This window comes from Lissotriton vulgaris, chromosome 7 (genome assembly GCF_964263255.1).
Source record: "Lissotriton vulgaris chromosome 7, aLisVul1.2, whole genome shotgun sequence".
In the NCBI taxonomy this organism is placed as follows: Eukaryota; Metazoa; Chordata; class Amphibia; order Caudata; family Salamandridae; genus Lissotriton; species Lissotriton vulgaris.
The window spans coordinates 1197689176-1197714470 of NC_141695.1; the positions used below are offsets into that span (position 1 = coordinate 1197689176).

The following is a 25295-nucleotide window of genomic DNA, read 5'->3' on the forward strand; positions in this document are numbered from 1 at the left end:
AGTAAATGAAAAATAAATCAATGCCATGTTTTTTGGGGGGGTTTTCTCCGGCTTTGAGCCTGCTTGCAGAGTGAGAGGGTTTGGGGGAGGAGTGCCATGTGCACTCCTTAAGTGCGCATATGTGTTTGGCGGGCCATCAGGACTGTCTAAAACACACATTCGCACTTAGATTTCTCCAGCCCGGCTGCATTGAGCAGCCAGGCTGGAGACACCCCACAGCAGTAGCGGTCGGTGGTGGGAGTAGCGCCGGGTGGTGACGTGGGGAGGGGGAGGGGCAGGGTGGGGGGTAGTAATCTATGGATTACGGAGGATTACAGGTAAGTAAACATATAAATAAATAAAACTAATTTTGCTGCGCGCACTGCATCCCCAAATGCGGTGCAGTGCGTGCAACGAAATAATGTAGGGGTTAAGCCCTACATTATTTAATGAGTATCTAAGACCACTTGCCAAATTAATCAAATCACATGACATAAAGTTTGTGAACTATGCAGATGAAACACAATTAATACTTATGCTGAACTGCATCTCTTGTTCCCTAATGGCCTATTTTCATGATTGCATGCTCGACATCTCAGAGTTAACTCTCTTAAATTTGACGGAGATAAGACTGAGGTTATTGGTTGCTCTTCTGGGTCCTTTAGACATCCTTTGGCAGGAGACTTTTGGTCACCAGAGGAGAACTCACTTCCGATTACTGCAATAACAGTTCAAAATGTAGGAGTCGATGTGGATAATGCTTTATCTCTCTCTAGTCATGTTAATAGACTTTTCTCCAACTGGTTTGGTCTAATAAGGGTGCTTTGGGAAATAATACCTTTATTGCCAACCCGTTCCTGCCTTCTTGTGGTCCAAAGCATCATGTTGAGCAGATTGGACTATGGCAGTGCCTTGTTTCTAGGTGCACCGGGCTACAGGCTGCCCTCTCTTTGCCATTTCACTCCTCTGCCTAAACTGCTCTGGATTCTCTTCATTGGCTATAGCAAAGAGAATATAGTTGAAATCGCTGTGCATAGTGCACAGAGTTTCTCATCACATCTTGCCTCATCCATTTCGATAAAAACGACAACGCTACATTCTGCCTAGATCTCTAATTCTAATCTACTGAAGGTTCCCAGATTTAAGAAAGCTCAGACTGGTGGCAAAGCTTTTTCTGTGCAGGCGGCCAGTCTTTGGAGCGGCCTACCAATCTGGCTCCAGTCCATCAGTAACCTCTACGCTTTTAGGAAAGTTCTGAAAAACTTGGCTTGATAATATCTAGGTTTTTGCACGTGTCTGGGCTGGTCTCTGATAGCTAAGCACCAGAATGCCTTTATAAATAACACTTTGCACTACATGAATACTTTTAATAATAATGATGGAATATAGGACACATAACCTCACTGCCCTGTTTGAAAATGTGACAGGACTCAAAATACCAGAATGCACTTGGTCAGAGACTCTTCTCTTTATTGCCCACCCTCTTAATCTAGGAGTTAGCAAGGGGTTTTCAAAAATGTCCTATTCTGGTGCATGACGACGCTTTGAGGGATAAGGTGATGCGAACAAAACAATGCCGGATCTCTAGGCACTGAGAGTCAGACATGGAGGTCCTATTTAAATTCTCATGGCAGTGCTGTCACCGCCGTTAAAAATTGACTTGCGGCCTGATTCATCATAGTGCCGTTTTGCGAGTTTGAAATAGCGAATCATAAGGAATCTCTATTCCAGACTCGCAAAACGGCATTCATGTAGGAATCGCAAAAACAAAAGCGATTCCTACATATTCCTTATTTGCGATTAGCAAATTGCTAATCGCAAATAAGGAATAACTCCCCATTCATTCCTATGGGCCAAAAGCCCATAGGAATGAATGGGGAGTTATTCCTTATTTGCGATTAGCAATTTGCTAATCGCAAATAAGATAGCGATTAAAGGGTGCCAGGGGTGTCCAAAGGGGTGCTACAGGGTGTCCAAAGGACACCCTGTAGCACCCCTTAAAAGTAAATACGAACAGGTGTTGCGCACACACATGTCCAAAGGACATGTGTGTTTGCAACATGCAACTTAGAAAAATGCTTTTAAAAGCATTTTTCTAAGTTTTCGCTATTTACCACGAGGTTTGACCTTGCGGTAAATAGTGGGCCGAAATTGCGAATTCGCAATTTAAAAATGGATGATGAATTGCATTTAAGGAATCTCAAATAGAGATTCCTTAAATGTAATTCCTCGCAAATTTGCGAATTCGCTATTACCGATTTTTGCATTTGGGATGATGAATCCCAAATGCAAAAATCGCACTCGCAAAGGGCCAGATTCTCAGAATCTGGCCCTTTGCGAGCGCAAATCAGCTTGATGACTCAGGCTGATAGTGCACACCACAAACTGAACTGCCCCTTGTGTTTATAATAATAGATAATGCCATTTCCTGACTCAACACTTCTAATTGTATTAACTTTGGAAGGACATATGGTTGAAGTGAACTGTCCGAAATAGCATACAAAATCTGCAGCTTGCGCTTAACCCATTGCGCTATTTTGCAAGGGTTGGAACCTGTGCCCTGTGCAGATCGCTATGGTCGGTGTTTAATCTCACCGGTATTCAGAATATATAATTTACGGTTTGTCCCCTGAATATCGAAGCTAGAATATCGAGGTATACAAATATCAAGGACAACATATTGAATCCAAAATAGCAAAAGGTTTAAGTATACATTATCTATACCCACATGTATATACCTTGATGATGTATGGGATGGGTGTGGCACAGCAGCCAGAGTGGCTCACTCCAGAGCGTGGGTTCACGGTTTTATCCCCGGTGGCAACTAAACTCTGCTCAGCATCATGTGGCTTGGGCAATAGCTCACTTAGGGGCATATGTAGGTAATTTCCATTTTGCGATTCCCAAATAGCGATTTTTAAGGAATCACTATTTGAGAATAGCAAAATGGAATGTAGGTAAAAAATTGCAATTTATTTGCGATTCTCTATCATTCCATAATTGCAATTAGCAAATTGCGAATCGCAAATAAGTAATGAATGTCCCATTCATTCCTATGGGCCAAGAGGCCTATAGGAATGAATGAGGATACATTCTCAAATTGCGATTTTCTATGAGAAAATCGCAATTTGAGATTCGCAAATCCAAGAGTGCCAGGGTGTCCAAAGGACACCTGTTGCACCCCTGGAAAGTGCCTCTAAGTACATGTGGTGCACTTACATGCCCTAAAGGCATGTCTGTGTGCCACATGGCACTTTGAATTTTTAAAAAAAATGCATTTTGAAAGGAAATCGCAAAATACCCTCTACTTGAAGTAGGTGGTATTTTGAGATTCCTTAAGCCAAAATTGCGATTCCTTAAATGCTTGAGCAAAATAAGGAATAGCAATTTTTGTGATTCCTTATTTTGCTAATGTGCACCTACATACCAAGGCACCGTTTGCGATTTGCAAACGCCGAAATTCGCTGATTTTCTGCGTTTGCGAATCGCAAACGCCTACCTACATTTGCCCCTTAGTCTCTTCGATGTCCCCCAGCACGTTAAGACCCTTAAGGGGGTGATATGTTCGCACTTTACAAATATGAATTATTATTATTATGCCCTCAGGGTATGTAGATGTGGAGTGACGAATGGTAAAAATGATACTTTCTCTGTACGCACTTACCATTCAATATGTCGGTCTTTTATATTTTAACTAAAATGTTCTTGCTAGTTACATAAAGAGTGTCACAGATGGTGCTCTAGTCCACTCAACCTGTTTACCAGATTGGCGCATGTAAAGTGCAGGTTACACATAGATCAATGTGGCGGGTACATTAGTACCCAAAGCTATATTACCATGGTAGGAACATGTGACTTACTGGTAACACACACACACATCTGTGTTGACTCCTTCAGGTGGTGAACAACCTTTACAACAAAACTTTTACAACGCACTACCATTACAACGCAGGCATTACAACGCAAACCATTACAACGCATTGCGCTGGGGGGCGCTCTAGGATAGGGAATAAGTTTAATTTTCTATCCAACACCTTCCCTAGTGTCCATAGGGAATGGAGTTGGAATAGAAAATTAAACTTTTCACTATCCAGCACCTCTAAGCGCTATGCGTTGTAAAGGTTTGCGATGTAAAAACCACGTTGTAAAGGCATGCGTAGTAAAAGCATGCGTTGTAATGTCATACATCCCCTTCAGGTATTTCAACAGTACAAGAACATGTGACTTAACCATAACCTGGACAAGGGCACATTAACCCACGCATCCATCTATCTCCAGTCAACTTACTACATCACCTGAAGGTTATACAAAAGTCGTTGCTGCATCTGGCACATATACTTTGGCTGTTTTATTAAGGCTGTAGCCTGTCACCTTAAGGCTCCACATATATCTGTGCAGAAGCATTATCCCCATGAGTTATTTTGGCTGATCAATGGACAGTACTTGTGGGAGCGGTGCTTACTTTGAGCCACTGGTTTCTGGTGCTCAGCACTGGCACTTAATCATAAACACTAACGCTTTTCATGAGCACCAGTTATGGACACATTAACTGATGGGGAGATTAAGTGATTTGCCCAGAATCACAGGATATTAAGCCAACGCAGAGACTCAAACCTGGTTACCCAGCTCCGTAGTCTGCAGCTCTGGCCATTATGCCAAATCTGCTCCCCACTTTCATGGCTAGTAGTTGGTGCTGCTGTAGGCTGCGCTAACTGGAGAAATGGGCTGGTGCAAGCTGCCTCCTGACAAGAGCCCTAGCACTTCCTTTTTTTTTTTACAAATTGACCACTGTGTAGGAGTAACCCAGTTTATTCCACGCTTCTGTATATTGCAGTCCATTGACGCACTGCTGCAGGGAGCTATAAACGTAATATCTGCTCTGAAATTCACATAGGCAATAAAAATCAATTTATACATGATGTAAGCATTCATGTCCTGTGCCTTCCTTCTCACCCGCGTGAATAAGTTGGTTCATGCCATTTCGAGCTCCAGGAGCTAGTCTGGGAGGAGTGACTGACTCAACTCAAGCTCAACTAACTTTCTATGCGAAGGCAGGGCAGATAACCCTCCCCCCCCCCCACCATCCTAGCTGTGTGGTAACAAACTATTGAGTATGTTTTTTAAATATTGAGCTGTGCCTATGTCGACTCCACAATACGGACTACCAACGTATTTAACCCCTTCACTGCGGCGGCTATTCCGCCACAGTGCTAAGGGGGGAGGGCGGCCGAGCGGCGGGCGCATGCTGGTGACAGAACCGCTCCGTCACCAGCATCGGTTGCGTTGTGCTTATGACGGAGCGATTCCGTCATGGCTCCGCCTGCTCAATAGAACGCCCAGCACAGGCACGGAATCCGCGCCGCGCAGGCGCGTCGGGCGGGCCATGACGGAACCGCTCCATCATCAGCACAGCGCCACCGCGGCTGATGACAGAGCGGTTCCGTCATCAGCAGGGGAGGGGTTAATAGATGTTGATTGAAGAATCTTCACTTCCCTATCTGTGCTTACCCTGATGATATGCTGGTAGCTGATAGTCTGCAGTCGAATTCTGTGCAGGTCGATATTACTAACTTTTATATTTTGACAGCCGGCCCTCCTGGCACCGCCTCTAGAGCTGAAACCAGTCTTGGAGATGTTCCATTAAGAACGCGCCACATTACCCTCTTAATACGGCAGACATGCATCTGGCAATTTCTGGCGGGTAGCCTGCATCCACCAAGATCTAATTGACCCTCTATATGTCTATACACTGCCAGAGTAGAGCCACAAATTAGCTGGTGTATTTGATATTTATATTTATAAAGCGTGGCACATGCCTGACAGCATCTTGGCGCTAGTGTCTACAAAAGGAGAGAAATGCTGCAAGTAAAAAATTAGAACCCAAAACTACATAGAGAGTGGGAAAAGCCACGTTTTGAGGTGCTTTCTGAACATCATCAAATTCAACTGGCATCTGAGGTTCCAAGGCAGCTGATTACAAAGCTTGCAGGTGGAATATACAAAGCTTCTGCCACACCACAAGGCCATAGGGATTCTAGGAATCGTCACTGTTTGTGAAGTTGCCGACGGAGGACATCTTCTAGGGGAGTTCCAGGAGAATTTGTTCTTACGGTAATGAGGGCCAGTAAGATGGAGTGTTTTGTGCGCTGTACACAGGGCTTTGAAAGCCACTCTCGTTTATTGGCAGAAATAAAGCTCCTCCAGAGCCTTTTAGAATGGATCAAGTTTCCTGATGTTTTTAATGAGCTGCGCAGCAGCGTTCTGCACTTTTTGCAATTTCATAGGAGAATCTTACTACATGCCCAAAGAAAGGACATTGCAGTAATCTAATCTTGATAAAACCGGAGAGATTATGACTGTTTTCCGAACATCGAGTGAAAGAAAGGGCAACATTTTCCTCAAAGTTTTGAGCTGGAAAAAACAGGTGGAGATCAGCATTTTAGTCTGTTTAGTGAAAGTGAGTTTGGAGTCAAAGATTACCTCAAAGTTCCTCACTTTAGGTCCCAGGGTGGGAAGAAGACCCAAGTACTGAGGCAACCAGGATTTGCTCCAGAAAGAGATGTACCTGCTGAAGAGGATCACCTTGGTTTATTCCGAGTTCAATTTGAGCCAGTGACAGCTCATCCAGCTAACCACCGCTCGCATACAGTTATTAAACTGATGCACCACCTCCTCGATGCTGCTAGTGATAGACCCTACTATTTGTGTGACATCGACATAGGAGATGGTTGAGAAACCAAAAAATATTAAAAGGTTTTCAAGGGGAGCCATTTAAATACTAAATAGATTTGGGCTGAGGGGTGACCCTTGTGGGACACCAGAAGGCTAGGAGAAAGGATTAGCGAGGAAATCTCCAAACAAGACCAATTGGTGTCTTCCTGTAAGTAAGGAGCACAAGAGATCATATGCTGGCCCGCCAATGCCTATCCCCGCTAGGCTTTGCTTCAGGACAGAGTGGCTCACTGTGTCAAAGGCTGCGGATAGGTCTAGTAGGATCACTTCGGACTTACCTCCATTGTCCACAATGTTACGTATCTCCTCTCTGGCTACTACCAATGCTGTCTCTGTACTGTGAGCCTTACAGAAGCCAAGCTGGGGTCCACCCAGCAACTCCTTCTGATCTAGATATTCCAAAGAGCAATGTTCAGATATTTCTCTAACATTTTTGCAGGTAAGGGGAGCCATGAGATGGGATAGGTGATATTTTCTTCTTTTGGGTCTAGCAGGGGTTTTTCTTAGCTATAGAAGCCTTTTCCAATCTCACTGGAAGATGCCCATGTTGATAATTATATTTAATAGCACAGTAAGCTGCAGAGTCACTGTGCCTACAACCTCCTGAAGAATTTTAGGCAGACAAGGTTCCGATGGAGCGCATGATTTATTCTGCTTTATTGGATCTGACACTCTCTCAGTAATGAGAGATGGGAAATTGAGGAACTTCGGATGATTTTGCTCCAGGAGATCCTTCTCTACATAGGGGGTAATCGTGTTTGTAGCTGCATCGAAATCCTATATACTATATCAACCTTATTTTTAAAAAATTGACAAAGTAGTTTCAGAGTAATTGACTGGGCATCAAAATGTTACTAGAGGATGGACAAGAGAGATCCTGTACTGTCTTAAAATGCTCTCTGGGTGAACTTTTTGCCATTTTATGTTTTTCTGTATAGAAGGTAGTCTTCTCATCTTTAACAATGATTTTACATTTCTGAATTAGCTGTTTGTACTTTATTTCTTCTTCTGTAAAGTAATTGCTTGTACCAACATGACCTCTGTATCTGAACAAAATATCGGAAACACAAATATTGTGGGACGGAATATTGTGTCAAAAATATCAAGAATATTGTGTAGGTCATTGTCTACGGGTAAGTAAAGTTTTTCTATATATAACTCCAAATATATGTACTTTCACGATATATAGATCTTCAAGGTACGTAGATCTGGTGATAAGAATAGTAAATGTATGCTTACCTATTTGCACATTCCTTCTCAATATTCTTGTACACGATATTTTTGACACAATATTCTGTCCACACAATATTTGTGTGTCCGATATTCTGTCACTGGTCCCATGGCCTCGGAGTATCAGACCAACACAAGTCTTGCTTGCATGTAACCTGCATGTGCAGTGTAACCAAACTCAACAAAACATAACAAAGCGCTCTGGGAACCATTGCGTCTTTTTTGGTCTGTGTAAAAATGCCAAATAAATGAACAGATCTAGAAAAATATCAAAATGCTGCCTCCGAAACATAACACACCTCTCCAGGGTTGGCAGTTAGAATAAGAAACATTACCGATTACGTTTACAGACGGCAATCCGATGAGAAAAGTTCGTTTTAATAGGGTGTCACGAGAAAGAGCTGGGGAAAACAACTCATTATAAGTATGTTGTTTCATTAAAAAAAAGTTTACAGTTTAAAAAATAACAATAAGGTTATCATTTGTTTGGGTTACAGCATCAATCACATCACAAAGAATTGGTAGCTATGGCAACTGTGGGCACTTCTGTGAAGTTTATCACCCACGGGGACTGTCACTGAGCAGCTCGGACGGGGGACAGTCAAATACGCCTTGCCACAGTCACACGGCGCGTCGGCCGTGGTGCCGAGCTTTGACCGGGCTGTCTCATGTTTCCACTTGTCGTCGACGCGCTTAAACCAACGCCTCCCTCAGCCTCGGTAGCGACAGGTCTGAATTTTGGGTGGACTACCCCTTGGTAAGAAGGGAGAAGAGACCCCCCCCCCTCCTTTTGCCACAACGTCTCCGGGCCCACAGCAGGCCACCTGAGGGGACAACAGCAGCCTCTAGAGCCCTAAATCCGGCCATACTTTATAAAATCTTGCTGGCACGGAGTGGTTCTTCACTTGCAAGGCGCACACCTCCTTAAGGACCACTAACCCCTCTCCCCCCACACGTGCCTATTTTTTGTGCATATTTATATAGCGCGAACTCGACCGGGAGCTATTGGAGCGCTTTACATGAGCACCGTATTTAGATTGCACATTCAGGCGCGGGAGATTAAGTGATTTGCCCAGAATCACAGGATGTGAACGCGACCCCGAGGCTCGAACCCTGGTTTCCAGCACCTCGACCCTGGTCCCTCAGTGCCCAGCGCAGGAAAGAACTATTTGCGTCACCTGCCCTTGCGGTTGCGGTGCGTCCCCCTGCGCCAATCAGTGTCCGCCTCGAGCTCCCTCGCGCGCCCCTCGAGCTCCCTCGCGCGCCCCTGGATGTTACCTTTGCTTCCCCAGCTCCCGGGGGTCCTTCAGCATTTCCGATCCCAGAGTCCGCTCTCCCGAGGTAGGTCGCCCAGGTTGATTTTCCAGTCTGTGAGCTCAGCCGACACCCTGTGTTGGTTTCTGCTTTTCTCACTTCCCTCCCTTGCCTCACCCGGCCCCTCTCTTTCACGTGTTGCAAGAGGAAACTTCCTGCAGCGACGTGAATGGGGCAAGGAGCGCACGATACTTCAGCGATGCCCCCTAGACCTGAACATTAAACTGCAGGTGCGTCATTTGGAAAAGTAAACAGTGCCCCAAATGTGGTGTTCAGAGCTGGATACAACATTCCCGATGCGGGCATACACACCTGGGCACCATGCCCCAGGCGTGGCATTTGAAAGGCACACTGTACCACAGATGTGGCATTCACAACTGAAAAAACAATCTTGATAGACGAGGGGGTGCAGGCATGGACAATAGGCTGCAGATGTGGCATTAGAAAAGGTTACAATACCTCGTGTGTGGCATTCAGAACTGGAAGCAATATACCATATACAGGTATGGAAACCTGGGCAACATGCTCATGGTGTGGCATCTGGAAAATGACACAATACCCCATATGTGGCATTCAGAATAGCGAGCCACATCGCAGATGCAGGCGCCCGTACCTTGGCAACATTCTCCAGATGTGGCAGGCATCTGACAAGAACATAACCCCCAGATGTGACAGTCGCAAGTGGAAAAACACCAACCCAGATGCCTGCATCCAGGCATAAAACTATACTGTAGACGTGGCACCAGAAAAGGGCACACTTTAACAGATGTGGAATTCAGAGCTGGAAACAGCATACAATATGCAGGCATCCATACCTCGGCAACATATTTCATATGTGGCATCTAGTAATGTGGACATTTCCTCAGAAGGGGCATGTAAATAATGCTCTCCACGCCACTGGAGTCAAGCTATCCTGGCTGATGAGGGGGTGAAACCCCGAACCGGTCCCAAGATGCTTGTTTCTGGTCCAGAGAGGCCCTGGCCTGGCAGTTTGGGATGGACTGTTCCCATTGGGTGCAGAGTCAAGACTGATTTGCATATGGCTGGGTTCAAACTGGAATAGCATGTGGAGAAAAAACGATGGATTTAGGCCCAGATCTCTGTACTGTGGTGAATGTTTGAAATTGTTCTGCATTCTGTCCATCAATTGTTCTTTTTGCATGTATCAAATGACACAATGCTCCATATGTGCTATGCAGAACTCACCACAATAAATATTCAAGACGGGGTATCTCTAACTGCGAAAAGTTTGAGGTGTGGTCTCCAGAGTCAGTAGCTGTATATCAGATGTGGCTGAATAACAGAACACAATACTCCACATGTGCCCTTGAGAACAGGGCACTATACTCCATAACAGGCCTCCAGAGCTATACACAGTACTCGAGATGTAGCCTGATGACAGGACACAAGTCACAACTTTCCGTGTACCCCTTGGCCTCCTACCACTAGCTATCCTCTTTGACGTTTCCCGATATCACAGCTGTGTCGCAAATTAAGCAAATTAACTTCCAATTTTCATAGCATCTACGCAGAGGATTGGTAGTTGCTAGGCCGGGCACAGCCCCTGCGACAGATATATCTATCTGGTCTCACTTCCCTTCTATCTTATCACGTTTCCTTGGTGAATCGATTTTTTTTACTATGCCTACTTTTAATCAGATGTTCACAATATGCAGTGTTGAAATGTTCGATGTTATCATATCTTCTGAACTGGTGTGTGTGAGGGGGTGTGTGGTGCTTGCAACAAGGTCTTGGTGCCTTGAACAGAAATGAAACATGCTATGGCTGATCGTAACATCATTACTAGTATCTGGTTCTTTTCGTTTCTTTTTTTATAAAGATTCATAGGGAAGTATTCTTACAATAAAGACATTTTATAGAGTGCAAACAGATTCTTAGTCAGTCAGTCAGTCAGTCAGTCAAAGAGCTTTATTTCGGTAAAAAATACCATAAAAGGCCATACACACAATACACATCAGAATACACAATAGAAACTGTTTAGAAAGAATTTAAATATAAAATCTCATATAAAACACTTCCTACAAATGTTAAAAGACATCAGTTAGAAAACAAGAATATCAATATATAAAAATATTTAAAAAGCAGTGTGACACCCACTAAAAGTGGCCCTTGGCCAGGTGAGATCAAAAAAGAGCATCCACTAGTATTGCAAAGAATGTTCTACTGTGCATGTGGCGAAGTGTGAGCTTCCAACTTTAATATAGCACACCTCGTATACCACATAGACTGGAGGAATCTAGCTGTAGCGGACACTATCAGGGGGGTAGTATCATATTTAAGAATCCTAAAAACCTCCCTGTAGTCCCTGAAGCCCCTAGCCCTACATAACTGCAAGATCCATTTCTCTCTTGCCCTGGCGTAGGAGGGGCAGAAGAGCAGAACGTGCAGATCTGTCTCTCTGCTGCTCGAGCACCCCGGGCAAGGGCTCACCGAAGGGGGGGCGTTTGGCCACTTAAGTGTTAAGTCCCTCAACGGCAATGAGCCGTGTCTGAACTGAATGAAAAGTTTCTTGGCCAAAGGAGGCTGGATATCGTCCAAGAACTCTTCAAAAAGAGGGTGGGCCTTGATATTCAAAAAGGTATCAGTCAACCTGCCCTTGGAGGGGTTACTTATGATGAATTCCATTCGGTGACTCCTTAGTGCTCCGTTCAGTAATTTCTTTGAGAGCAGGGGACATGTTTCTTGGAGGAACGACCACAAGTCTCTTCTACTTAGAGCATGGTAGAGGTGCTTAATATAGTTTAACCAAGGTATTTTCCCCACGGCCCCCCTCTGCAAAATGTCTCTCAGGTCCTCCCTATAGCTCAAAAGCTCAGGGGTCCACCAGAAACGTCTCCAGTACATGAGAGGGCGATTTGCTACAATCTCCTGGATAGGTACCAGGCCCACATCAACCGCAATGGAGTCAAGGGAGTGCTCATAGGCAATCGGAGCAAGCGCCTAATAAAACTATTCTCCCTGAGCGTCAGGGGGGCAGCGCTGGTATGGCCCCATAGCTCTACGCCATAGAGCACGCCCCCTCTTGCCTGAGCCTTATAGATCTCCAGAGGAGGGCTGAGCAGTTTTGATGAGGTGTCATTAAAAACTTTTAAAATACCACCTGATGATTGGGCCAACTTTAGGTTGGCAGTAGCCGTATGGGTCCCAAATCCATTTTGTCATTGAGTGTGACCCCCAAATACTCAAAGGTAGACCCTCGGTCCAACACCGTTCCGTCCTTATGTGGGCGGGGGCAATTAGCCAATTTACTGTTGTAGACACTTTGTTTTGGAGAGATTAATCTCCAAATTTCTCAGTCGGCAGAAAGAACAAAATTCCTCTAGTGTTCGCTGTATGCCCCTGGACGATTTTGACACTAGGAGAGTGTCGTCAGCGAACATTAGGGCAGGTATCTTTCGCCCTGCCAAGCTGGGAGAATCCAGATCTTTTGACCCCGAAAGGTGATCTATCAGCCCGTTGAGGAAAAGGGAGAAGAGGGTAGGAGCCAGGACACACCCCTGCCTCACTCCCCTTTCCACCGAGAAGGGGGCAGACAACTCCCCTCTCCTCCCATACCTCACCCTTGCATTTGTGCCCTGATGCAGGCGTTTAAATAGGTGGCACAGGTAGGCTGGAGCGCCCATCTCCAACAGTAGTGACCAGAGCTTGTCCCTGTGAAGCAGGTCGAATGCGTACCTAAGATCCACAAAGATCAAATACAAACTACCTGCCCCAATGGTGACCGTCTTCCAGTAGACCAACTGTAATCTGAACAGTTGGTCAATGGTGGAAACCTTCGCACGAAAGCCCGCCTGAAGGGAGGTTAAGATGTGTTGTTCATCCATCCAACTCTGCAACCTTGTTAACAGTAGGCGGGCAAAGATTTTCTGGAGGACGTCAATCAAAGTTATGGGGCAGTAGTTGGCCGGGTCAAGGGGAGATGCTTTCTTGTGGATGGGGATTACTTCAGCTCCCAGCCATGTGTCGGGAACCTCCAGGCCCTGGAGGATGGCATTGAAATAGACACAGATATAGGGGGCCCAGACCTTTTGTTCGCTGCGGTAAAGGTCACCGGGGATCCTATCTAGGCCCGGGGCTTTCCCAAGCTTCAAGCTTCTGAGGGCCACCTGCACTTCGTAAATAGAGCAGGGTGGGCAAACTAGGACCAAGGCCTCTGGGAGAGCCAGTTCTGGGAGGCCCGTTTGAATTACGGCCTCGCCATGATGTTCAGAAAGGCCCAGTGAATAGAGGGGCTTAAAATGATCCAGCCAAACATCTTCACTAAGGTTAGTGGTAATGGGCATCCCCTCAGCCGACCCGACTCGCACAAGATTCCAAAATGACCTAAAGTCTCGAGCTCCCAGTACCACCCTGATGTTATCCCACCTTGAGGCTTTCCACTCAAACCTAGCCTCTTTGATCAGGCTTTTGTACGTCTCCCTCGCCTTTCTAATACTGGGTATTGACCCCGATTTTACTTCCCTGATCAGGCACTTCTTCGCATGTCTACATGTTTTGTTAAACCCAGTGATCTCGCTTTTTTACCCTTTGACACTTAAGATCACTAGAATAAAAATAGCTTGCCAGGGAGCCGAAGAGCTTGTTGTGAATGCACCTCAGCCCCTGAAAGTGGGAATGGGGAAGATCACTGGTGGTGGCCAAGAGGTTGAAAACATCTGTAAAGGAGCTTACCACAAGTTGATAAAGTTCTGCCAACCTGTCGGGCGCCAGCGCAACCCTCTCCCATCTAACCCGTCTCCCTCCTGCTGCTATGACTAGATTTGGATTAGTTGCAGTCTCCTCTCGCCTGAGTTCAGTATGGTGACCCAAAGGGACCGATAATTCTAATGACAGTAAATTGTGATCACTGTTGACCCTTGGGATCACAGAGAAAGCTTTAAGGCGAGCCCAGAACTCTACATTCACCAAGATATAATCAATTGTCGTGCTTCCCCCTGGTCTGTTGAAAGTGCTGGTACCCGGTACATCTGGGGCCAATCTGCCATTACACGCCCTTAATGAGTGTGAAAAAAACATCTTATTAATCGCAAGGGCCAGTGGCAGTAAGCACTTTTCAGGGTACATGGTGCAGTCCGGGATCAGCCAACTTTCGTCCTCGTCCGTGGTTATAGAGGGGATCCGCAGGAGCGGTTCAAAATGACAATTGAAATCGGCACCAATGATTTTGTGAACCGACGGGGGAAAAGATTGAAAAAGAACCTCCAGTGCTTCCAGAATTGATAGACCCAGCTGGAGCGGGTGGGGGCGCAAGTAAATGTTAAACACTGCCAACGATGTGCCACCTGTAAAATTAAGTAGCACACACAGAATGTCCGGACAGTGGGAATCTATAACCTTTACTGTGCATCTCAAATGGAGGGCAACCCAGATACATAACCCCCGAGGGTCTTCCTCTCAAGCCCTGTACTGCCGGAACCTCCCCTAACTGGAGGGGTTAGCAGCCAAGTCTCTTGGAAGAGACACAGATCACAGCTGTCCATCTGCTCTCCCCACTCCGGATTTGACAGCTACATTCCCAACCCTGCCACATTTCAGGAGCCAATGAGTGGCAAGTGTAATGGGACATGAGCGGGAGATTCTACCAATGATTGGATCTCTACAGGGCTAGAAGATTCTGTGTGTAGGGGACTACCCAAATCCCCTGCACCACTGGCTGAATCATAATTAGGGGACGGCTGGTGATGTATTTATTATTGACCCGTTCAGACGGGCAGTCAACCCAGAAGAGCCCTCCTCTATGCTCGAATTCCCCAGATCCTTGCTTGCCAGTTTATTCAAGACAAATCCTTCTGCACACAATATTGGTGGTGGTCAATCTATGTGACTTAATGCAGTGAATCATTGCCCACTGGGATATTATATTCAAACTCACGGCCTACAGGGAAGGAGTGAAGTGGTTCAGGCCCGCCTACAACAGAAGGTTGTGAATAAAAGTACCCCAGATGAACAGTATTAATAGTGTCCATAAAGGAATGCCCTCCATTGCGTAATATATGTCCCACAGCCCTTGGATCCCGAAAATTTACAATCACACAGTCACCACTAATGTCCTTAGATCTCGTCCCCAGCCAGCTAACTCTACGTGCAAACAAGATTTCCCCCTGCCCAGCTCCCATTAGGGGTCTATACCTACTAAGCCAGAAGATAACTTTGTTCTTCAGCTCGGGAAAAGATTCATCTCGTTCGCTAGAGAGGGGTGGAACACCTGTGAGCACCACCACGTATGGAGAGGCTTCCGAGGAAAGCTGGGGTGGACCCTTCGCATCATTGTTCATAGGGCGGTGTGGGGACCTGGTCGCCTTTGAGTGCCGAGGCGAATTCCGGGATTTAGGTCCAGGGACAGCTGGATATTTAGTAGGGCAAACAATAGCGCCTTGGCCAATTGGGGCTGGTATAGAATGCAGCATATTAGGAGGGACCAAGACAGGAATAGAGGAATTAGGGCAAAGGCTATCACCCGAGGGTTAGCCCTTCGCAGCTACCTGGATTGATCCAGGGGCCCCTATAGAAGTAGTATTCCCCAGTGTTGAAGCTGGCTGTACTTTCCCCAGTCCTTTACTATTTATCTGGGAAACTAGTCTATCAATCCTAGATGATAATGATTTAAAGTGAGTGTTGATAACCAGTTCCATATGGGCCTGGAGGTCGGTCAGTAGGTGAGTAGCCCAAAGAGGAGGACCAGAGTTGGAAACACGGGGGCCAGGATCACAATCTGCACGGACAGGATTAGATATTGGTCTCTTGGTTGTTTTTTTTAAAACTATTTTAAGCTTCTTAGATCTGGCACGGTGTTTATGCTCCTTAGGGAGAGCCAGTGGGGGGAGGAGACTGAGCAGCCTCCGTTACAAAATTCAGGTCAGACTCAATCTGGGTACAGGGTAAATCTGAGAACGAGGGCATAAGAGAAGACATGAAGTCAGCGGGAAAGGCTGACTACAGAGCAATCATCCAAGAAAGTAGGGGGGCATAGCAGGAGTGATTGAGAGGCGCCTTTCAGTATTTTCTATTGCATTTGCCACAACCCCTATCGTTTTTTGAAGCATTTTGTCAATGGCCATGAGGCTCGGGAGGGGTCTGGTTGATGCCGCTAATTGCCAAGTATTAGGCGGTGAAACAGTCGTCTTATCAACTTTACCCATAGTAGTACACAGAGCCACTTACGGCCAAATGAAGGGAGAAATACAAATAAATTAAAATACACAATTAAACAGGATGCAGGAAGAATATGAGGTTACAACAAAGTGGCCCAAGCAGGATTATCTAATAAAACGGCAAGTGCTAAAATTACCTTCGACTGAAGAATGAAAATAAAAACATTAAAACAAGGTACCGCGCTAAAAGGCGTCCGGTGGTTAGATAGTCTGTTAAGGGGGCACTTAGAGGGGTGGCCCAGCCCGGCCACCTACGGCCCCTGACGGCCACAGACGGTCCTGTCCTTGTCCCGGGCTTCTCCCGGGGCGCTCCCGTGCCGTGGGAATTATGGGTAGCTTAAGTAGTGGGAACCGTTGTGGGCGTGTCTCTGTCCAGGTCCAGGTGAGGTGGTAGGTGGAATCCTGGGACTTGGAGTACGCCCCTGTACTTCCGGCGTCAGACTCCAAGCCCGCGATGGTCAGCGGGCGAACAGCAAATCCGCACCTCAGCAACATGAGCCCCTGCAGACAACAGCCTTCCCGCAAGCACCAAGAAGTAGGAACAGGCACACGAAAAAAAAATCATGTTCTGCGGCGTGGTTCCTGACAGGACCGGATTTTGCAGCTAGCTCGTTCGACCATGGACGCCTGAATGCTCACGATTGGATGATACCATGTCCAAAATTTAATTGGCATAAGAAGGACATATCCAGGGGGAACCACACCGATGCCTCACCAATGAATCAAGATAACTTGACAATAAGATCAGTTACCGTCAGTGCAGATACCCGATGATAAATTGACATGACTACTGTACAGAATCTTATATAACAAGCCCTGAAGAAGTCACAGGTGTGACGAAACGCGTTGGCGATAGGCAATTCTGTATGTTTTAACTGAATTGATTATCAATAAAGAAAGTAACAAATCTACAATCAAGACTTGGAAATTGTTTATCTTTGGGAAATGATGATTTCTTGTAACATTGGACTGTTTCTTTGAGCAATACATAGATTATCATATTAATACATATTGAACACACATGTACCTTGGTGCGGGTCACTTTGTTTGTAACTTCAATCACCCTCTAGGACACTTCATGTTACGTTTATGTTTCATGTGTGCAGCCCACTTGGGGTAAAACAGAACCAGTGTAATGTAAAAAAAAATTGCAATTGCAAATTAGCAGCTTGTAGATATTTGCAATTTAGTGTAGAACTTTGCAATAACTTATTACTGGAAATGGTCCTTTTCAGAGCCTAGGCCCAGCTCTCAGATAGTCCATAGTTATAGCTTGGTAATTGTTGCTTCAAAATGCACATATGTTTTTAATTGTAGCGCCTCAGGGTATTTTCTAAGCGAAACTTGTGTTTTAAAATTTTTAATTTGTGTGAGCACAGATGGATGTGAGGATGAATTAATAATCGGGCGGATGATGCAGTGCATCAATGTATATATGAATGGGTGAGTGGATATATGAATGATTAAATAAGTGGTTGCATTAATGTACCCATAGGTGAATAAGTGTGTTATTTGATGGAAGCAGTTTACACTAATATTTCTTAGACAGCAGTAGGGACAATGGGCCAGGTGTACAAAGCTTTTTTCTGCTAGCAAACGTTCCAATTCACAGAATCGGGTTGCTTGTGACATGGAAAAAACATTTTTAGGGGGCGTGGCCAAGCCGGCGGCTCTGTAGAGAAGCTCCGGGGAACACACGGGTCCATTCGCAATTTCCCCCCATGACGTGACTCACTCTGTGCGGAAAGGCTTGCAGAGTGTGGAGGAAGCGATGCTGCACACCGAAGTCCGATCGAAGATAGCGGACCGTCCTCTGGGGCGATGATAGAACGACCCGGGATAGACCGGGGAGGAACCAGAGTTAAGGCACCCGGATTAACGGCGCACTGGCGCACGGACGGACTTGATGGTGGGAGCGGTGGCACACACAGATTAGAGTGCTGGAGCCGTGAGTGGAAACTGCTTCGGCGAATCTCTACCCCGCCTAGTTCCACATCCACGCCCATACTGCCTAAACTGCCGGCCTGGCCCTGCGACAAGCCCGGCGAGTGCTGCAGTGCGCGTGGACAGGGCCCCGCGCTGCAGTGATCGGGGGCCCGGGCGGCAGCCGTGCTCTGCGGAGACGGGGGAGAGAGAGTCTCGCTGCTCAAAGGGCGAGGGCAATCTGATAGGCCCACCCAATACAGCCACCATCTGATACCGCACACCAGACTGCCATCTAGGCAGCAGCAGAACTGCACCTGCCAGTACCCCCTATGCTTGGTGAAGCGCCTCAGCAACACATGCACCGCCACGGAACCCGTAGCCACACTAGGAAGCCACCCTTTGCTTGAACAAGGATAGCCCTCACAGACTTCCCATCCGCCTCCAGTATCACATACGGCAAACTTCCCTAAAGGTGACAGAGAGGATACAAGCTGGGCTTGGATACAATCTAGCTTCATCACAGAAACTGCACTGAATAGACGCCATTTTGCCTTCAAGTGTCCGGTTAAGCCTTCCACACGTCAGCCACTACGCAGATAGACTAGTGAATACCCATGGTCAATGACTATACCATTTGCCACACTACTGAGGTCAGTAGGCAGCTGTTCAGGCTAACAAGACTTCACTCCTGGCGCCACTGATGAGGCATGGGACGGAAGGACCCCAAACAGAGAACTCTTCCATTCGAGAAAGTGGCGGAGAGGGCGCCCTTACAACCTGCTGAAATGCCAGATACCATGCTAGCCATGGAACACGCATCGGGCCCCGAGTCACCTGTCACCGCTTTACTGCAGGAAATGAGGGCTGGATTCAAGGCACTGGACTCTCGCTTTGACAGCTTAGACAAGAACATTGCAGACAGAGGGGCCAAAATACAAGTCCATGATCGGTGACTGAACGTTGCAGAGGCCCGCATATCGGACATCAAGGATGGGACAGCGCAGTTTCTTAAGAGATTGGAGAGAGCGGAAAGACTACTGAAGGAGGTGGCGATCAAAAATGAAGATTTAGAATCCCGAAGCCGCCCCATTAACTTCCACATAACGGGAGTAACAGAGACATTGGCGATGGCCCGGATGGATCAATTCGTGGAAAAATGACTCACTGACTTGTTTGGAGTGGAGGCCTTCATGCAGAGCTTTCTGGTGGAAAGAGCACACCGATCACTAGGCCCCAGACCCAATCCTGGCCTCCCCTCCCAGACCTATAAGGCTATGGCAGGCGGATCTCAATCCTCCCCGCCACACAGCGGCTCAGATGCAAGTGCTGAGCTTTTTACGAATCCTGGCACTGGTTGACGCAAGTATCTGCTTCTAACGTATTTCTGTATTCCATTGGGAAATTACTGACATCATTCAAAGTTCTCACATATGGCTTATGTAACCCTGTGCTGCCACCCCCCAAGGTGTATACGCTTAGTTGGTTCCCACCCACCATGGGGCTTTTAGTAGGCGTTATGTTTGATCAACAGAGAGTTCCTATATACGACATGCTAGAGAATTCCTTATGGGTCGGCCTCCTCGGGGTTGGAAGGGGGCTGGGTGGGGGGCTGTGGGCGGGGAAGGGAAAAGTTCATTTCAATTGTTTGTTTTTACACCTTACTTCAATGTTCCTGGAAATATTTGACGTTCACTACAGTTCAGACAAGATAAGATGCACACTTTTCCTAGATGACTCGATTGGGCAATATCGCTGGGCCCTCTGCACTATCCTTGATGTCCTGGAACGTCAGAGGCCTCAACAGTAATCGCAAACGTAGGCAGGTACTTCATTATCGACTCCGGCACAATATAGATATAGCATACTTGCAGGAAACACATTTGCCCCGCACCGATGCACAACGTTTTGGCGCTAGCAGGGGTGCCCATGGGTTCTTTGCAAATTATAGCAGCTATGCTAGGGGCACCATCATCTTGATACACGAAAGAGTCCCCTTTAGCCTCAGTGCAATCCTTCGCAACCCGGAGGGAAGATACATTACAGTTGTTGGTTCTCTGTGCGGCCACAGAACTGCACTGATTATCGTCTATGCCCCTAATAATGATACATCTGAATTTTTCCAAACAATGGTAGCCCAGCTGGCAAGGTATGCACCCCAGAAGATGCTACTGGTCGCGGACCTTAACTTACTGCTTGACCCAGTGCTAGACAGTACCTCTAGTGCCCCTGACTCCAAGCCGCAGACGCAGAGAGCCCTGTGCGACCTCTGTGACCATTACGCCTTGGTTGACATTTGGCGGCGCCGCAATCCTACGCTGACTGAGTATACTCCCTATTCCGGACAGCATCACACCTGGACCAGGATCGACTATTGGCTAGTTACCACTGACATCCTTGACTGGTTTGCTCCCCACAAGACACTCCCTCGAACATACTCCAATCACTCCCCGATAGTATTACACCGGAAACTTCCGCGACCGGCGGGATATGAGTGGCAGTGGCGCTTCCCAGGCAGGACACTACAAGACGAAGTATTCAAAGCGGAGTTACGAGAGGCGATATATGACTATTTTGAACTCAAGACCGGTTCAGTTGACACCAGGGCGGTATTGTGGGAAGGCTTTAAAGCCGTTATTAGAGGTGTCTGTATTTCTAAACACGCTGGTGTGCTCAAAGATCTCCACAACACAACAGCCCGTATTGAACGAGACATGGCGGAGCTAGATTCTCAGTCCTCGGTATCCCCGACCCCTCACTATCAGGCAACTAGGCTTGCACTTCTGTCTGAGTACAGAGACACTGCGGATGAGGAAATAATGTTTCTGGGGAAATACCACTCGGATCGGCGTTATGGGGAGGGAGAGAGACCAGGGAGAGTGCTAGCACAAACGCTGAGGCCTCCATATTGTAAGTCATACATTATAGAGCTCCAATCAGCTGTAAGCGATACGCTTGACACTACCTCTGCCATCCGGGACAAATTCATGGACTATTATACTACCCTTTACACGTCTCGGGCGGGCACTAATTACACTGCCCAGACAGACTACCTCGAAGAAATGGCCTTGGTGTATTTGGAGAAATACATGCAGGACTTCATGGCGGAGCCAATATCAGAAGTCTACGTTACACATGCTATCGAAACAATCCAGGGCTCCACTGCCCCAGGACTGGGCGGCTTCACTGGAGATTTTTATAAAGAAATTAAAGATCGAAGTTTATGCAGAGGCATTGGAAAGGCAGATACTCCTCCCCCACATTTTGAGAGGCAGTCATAATTCTCCTCCCAAAATCCGGCAAAGACCATAGACAATGCAGCTCCTATCGCCCTTTGTCCTTACTCAACCTGGACTACAAAATTGTGGCTAAAGCCTTGGCTAATAGGTTGGCTCAATTAATGGAGTTCATTATCTGCCAGGTGCAATCTGGCTTCGTTCCGCATCGGTCCACTTCATTGAACACTGTTCGCAGAGTTGGACAGAATACAACCGGACACCCTCGCTGCTGCGATATTATTGGATACGGAGAAGGCGTTCGACTCTCTCGAGTGGCCTTTCCTCCTAGAAGTGATGAGACGTATGGGCCTACCCTTCGGTTTCACCGCAACAGTTGCTCTACTATACAATAGTCCTGTAGTGCGACTTCGTCTAAACGGCACCCTTTCTAAACCCTTAAAGCTATCTTGTGGGACACGACAAGGTTGTCCCTTGTCCCCACACTTGTTTATATTCTTAATGGATCTGCAGATCAGGCATTTTCAAGAGCGTCACATGCACCGTGGGCTGCAGCTCAACACTGGTCCCCTCTTAGTTTCCCTTTACGCGGATGACACCATCTTATATGTCCGAGAACCGCAGATAAACCTTGCACCCCTCATAAGGGAAATCATACGATTTGGAAGTTTCTCAGGGCTGGGTATAATCTGGCACAAGTCCACCATTTTTCCATTAACTTCGGGCACAACCCCATGGGAATGCGAGTATCCCCTGGAGTGGTGCAAAGACTCAGTAAAGTATCTTGGGATACACATACATCGAGACATCACTCACATCATCCGTTTGAATTACGGCCAAGCCGTTCACAAACTGAAGGAACAGATCGACAAATGGGTGAGGTTGCCATTGTTGTTAGAGGGTCGAGCTGCAATTCTGAAAATGGTAGTCCTTCTTAAATTTTTATATCTTTTAATAATATACCAATTCCGCTAACAGATGGCTTTTTCTCACACTTCGTTCCCATCTGGTCTGATTGGTATGGGGAGGGAAATACCCCCGCATTTGCGGGTCCATCCTAACACTACTGTACGACAGAGGGGGGTATAGTGTCCCCAACTTCCAACTGTATTATTTAGTGACACAATGTTGATATGCACACGCCTGGTATCACCCTGATGCACACATTCTATTTCTAAGACCAGAAGCAGACCTGGTGCTTCCAGATAAACTGTCCACAGTACTCCCTGGAGGTTTCCCTCACGATAGATGTGACATATAGACAGTCTCTACCACCTCCTGAGCATGGGGGAAATCGAGGAAGGTAACAGGCGCTGCACACCTATATTCGTCCTCCCTTCCCCTACCTAACGCTCGATGGTTCCTGCTCACAGGCGAGGGCTTAGTACAACGTACGCTTACTAAACTTGACATTAGTAAAATAGGGGACCTTTCCCTGAGGGACATGTATACTCCTTAGACGAAGACGCCAGGTGGGCAAGTTGCAGTTTTATGTTGTGATTCATTATGACCCGAGTCCAGTCAGTTCTCTGGGCCACAATTCCCACATTCCCACTAGAACTGGAATCCTCCCCCCCCTTTCACTAGTTATAGAGAATCCGGATGGGGCCCGACTAATTTCCAAAATGTATAAGGCAAGCATTAACATGAAACCAGTAAATGACACTAAACTCCGACAGGCATGCGAGGCAGATATAGGGGGACCCATAACTGACAACCAATGGGCTAAGTGCTGCGAGGCCAAAAAAAATACCAAAACCGTAGACACAAACTGATTAATTTCAAATTTCTGCGCCTGGCCTACTTTACTCCTACTATGGCACACAGGATTGACGCCAACAGGTCTCACACATGTTTGAAATGCACCACACCGCATTCCGATTTTATACACTTAGCCTGGACTTGCCCACAATTAGAAGCATTCTGGGCGGGCATACAAACGACCCTGGGGAAAATAGTTCACATCCCACTGAATCCCGTCCCTGAAATTGCGTTGTTGGGTTACACGGTGCAGATCCCCCAAAAAGTCAGAAAGCTGGCCTCAGTGGGGCTACTGTTGGCCAAAAGAGAAGTCGCCATACATTGGGGCCGGAAGTCTGCTCCCAAATTGCAGGACTGGTTCCGTAGTATCGCACATTGCAATGTTAATGCGGAATGTTATGCTAGCTTGATGCCTTTGACGTCCCGTCCTAGGGACATATGGGGGCCTTTCAGAGACTATGTGGCTGCTCGAAAACGGACTTCAGAAACACAGATAGAAAACGACATTGTACCAGAGGGAGTGAGTTGATTAGGTTGCTGCTACACACACAACAGGACTGTTCCAATGTTCGAAATGGTGCATCCATGTGAGACACGGGGAGATCGGGTTGGGGAGGCAGTGAGATGATAATCACATGACTGAAAGGTGGAGATGGGCTAAGTGCAGGTTTTCCGCTACAGGATAAGTGTAATAATGTGAAAATGATTTTAATGCTGTTATGAACGCGATTGTAGTGGAACTTAGAAGTGCAAAAAACTGAATTGACACAGTTTTTGTTTGTATTGACATGTGCAAGATGTTTCAACGATAATTATTAAAGTGTTAAAAACAACATTTTTCAATGTACATAGCACTATTTGCAATTCGGTAGGCTATTACTGATTTGCAATTTGAGATTGCCAGTCACTATTAGGAAGAGACGTGCCAAGGACGCCCCTTCCTAACAGCGAGTCACATTGGAATGTAGGAATGTTTTGCAACCGGGAATGCAGTTGCAAAACAGTTACAGTTACCACCAACCTCAAGTTGGTGGTAACCCATTCCCACGGACCACTGCCTACTCTTTTTTAAAAAAAAAACTTTATTGTGCAATGCAAATATTATTACAAGTATGGGCCTACAACCACAGGGGCCGGCCGCTAGAGCATAAAAGCAGTCGTAAAACAGCACAGAGCAGCGGCTGATCCCTAGAGGTCCGGCAAAATACAGGATACAATTCTCAGCAACGCAGGATGGAATCAGGATATAGTTATTTTTTGTTTTTTAGAAAAGAAGAAAAAACAGACAAACAAATCTCAAGGCGGAAAGCATTATGGACAAAGTAGAGCTCTGACGGGGGGGATCTTCAATACCGGATAGATAATCAGGAAGGCAATAGAGATGACTAGGGGGGGGGGAGTCAGTGGGAAAGTCAGATAATCAGGAGGAGTAAATTCTTCTAGGAATGTCAGGATCAGGGGGACAGAGCAATGTCCGGATTGTCCTCAAATGGGGGTGTACAGATGTTCCCTTTCGGTATACGTTCCATTGACCCCAGATTTTATTCCACGCCCTAGGCTTGCCCCTAGCCAAATACACAGTCTCCTCTCTGAACATACACCAGTCCATATTCTCCTTCCATACTGACATGGCGGTGGGCCGTTGGGAACCCCACAGCTGCGCAATATCCCTCATTGCGATCATGTTCCCCAGGGCCGCCCACCGGGCCTGAGCGACGTTGTAATCATTCGGCTCCCACAAATTCAGAAAGCATCTCCGAGCCTCAGGCAGTAGAGCGACCCCGGTGATACATTCCATTATCGCATGTACACGATTCCAATACTCCGCCACCTCACGGCATTCCCAAATGATATGGAGAAAGGTAGCACTCAATCCACACCCGCGTTTGCATAACCCATCCAAGGGAAAGCCCATAGCAACCAAACGAGGACCAGTAACATACACCCG

At 46.7% G+C, this 25295-nt stretch overlaps 1 protein-coding gene across 1 annotated transcript in view; it reads right to left on the minus strand.

Annotated features, from left to right (window-relative positions):
• Positions 1–9314, minus strand: part of LOC147703159 (adenosine receptor A2b-like) — a 32274-nt gene extending 22960 nt beyond the window's left edge. The window contains exon 1 of the mRNA XM_086931700.1: positions 9220–9314. The gene's annotated coding sequence lies outside the window, so the exon portion shown is untranslated. The remainder of the gene's footprint in view (positions 1–9219) is intronic.
• Between the last annotated feature and the right edge of the window lie 15981 nt (positions 9315–25295).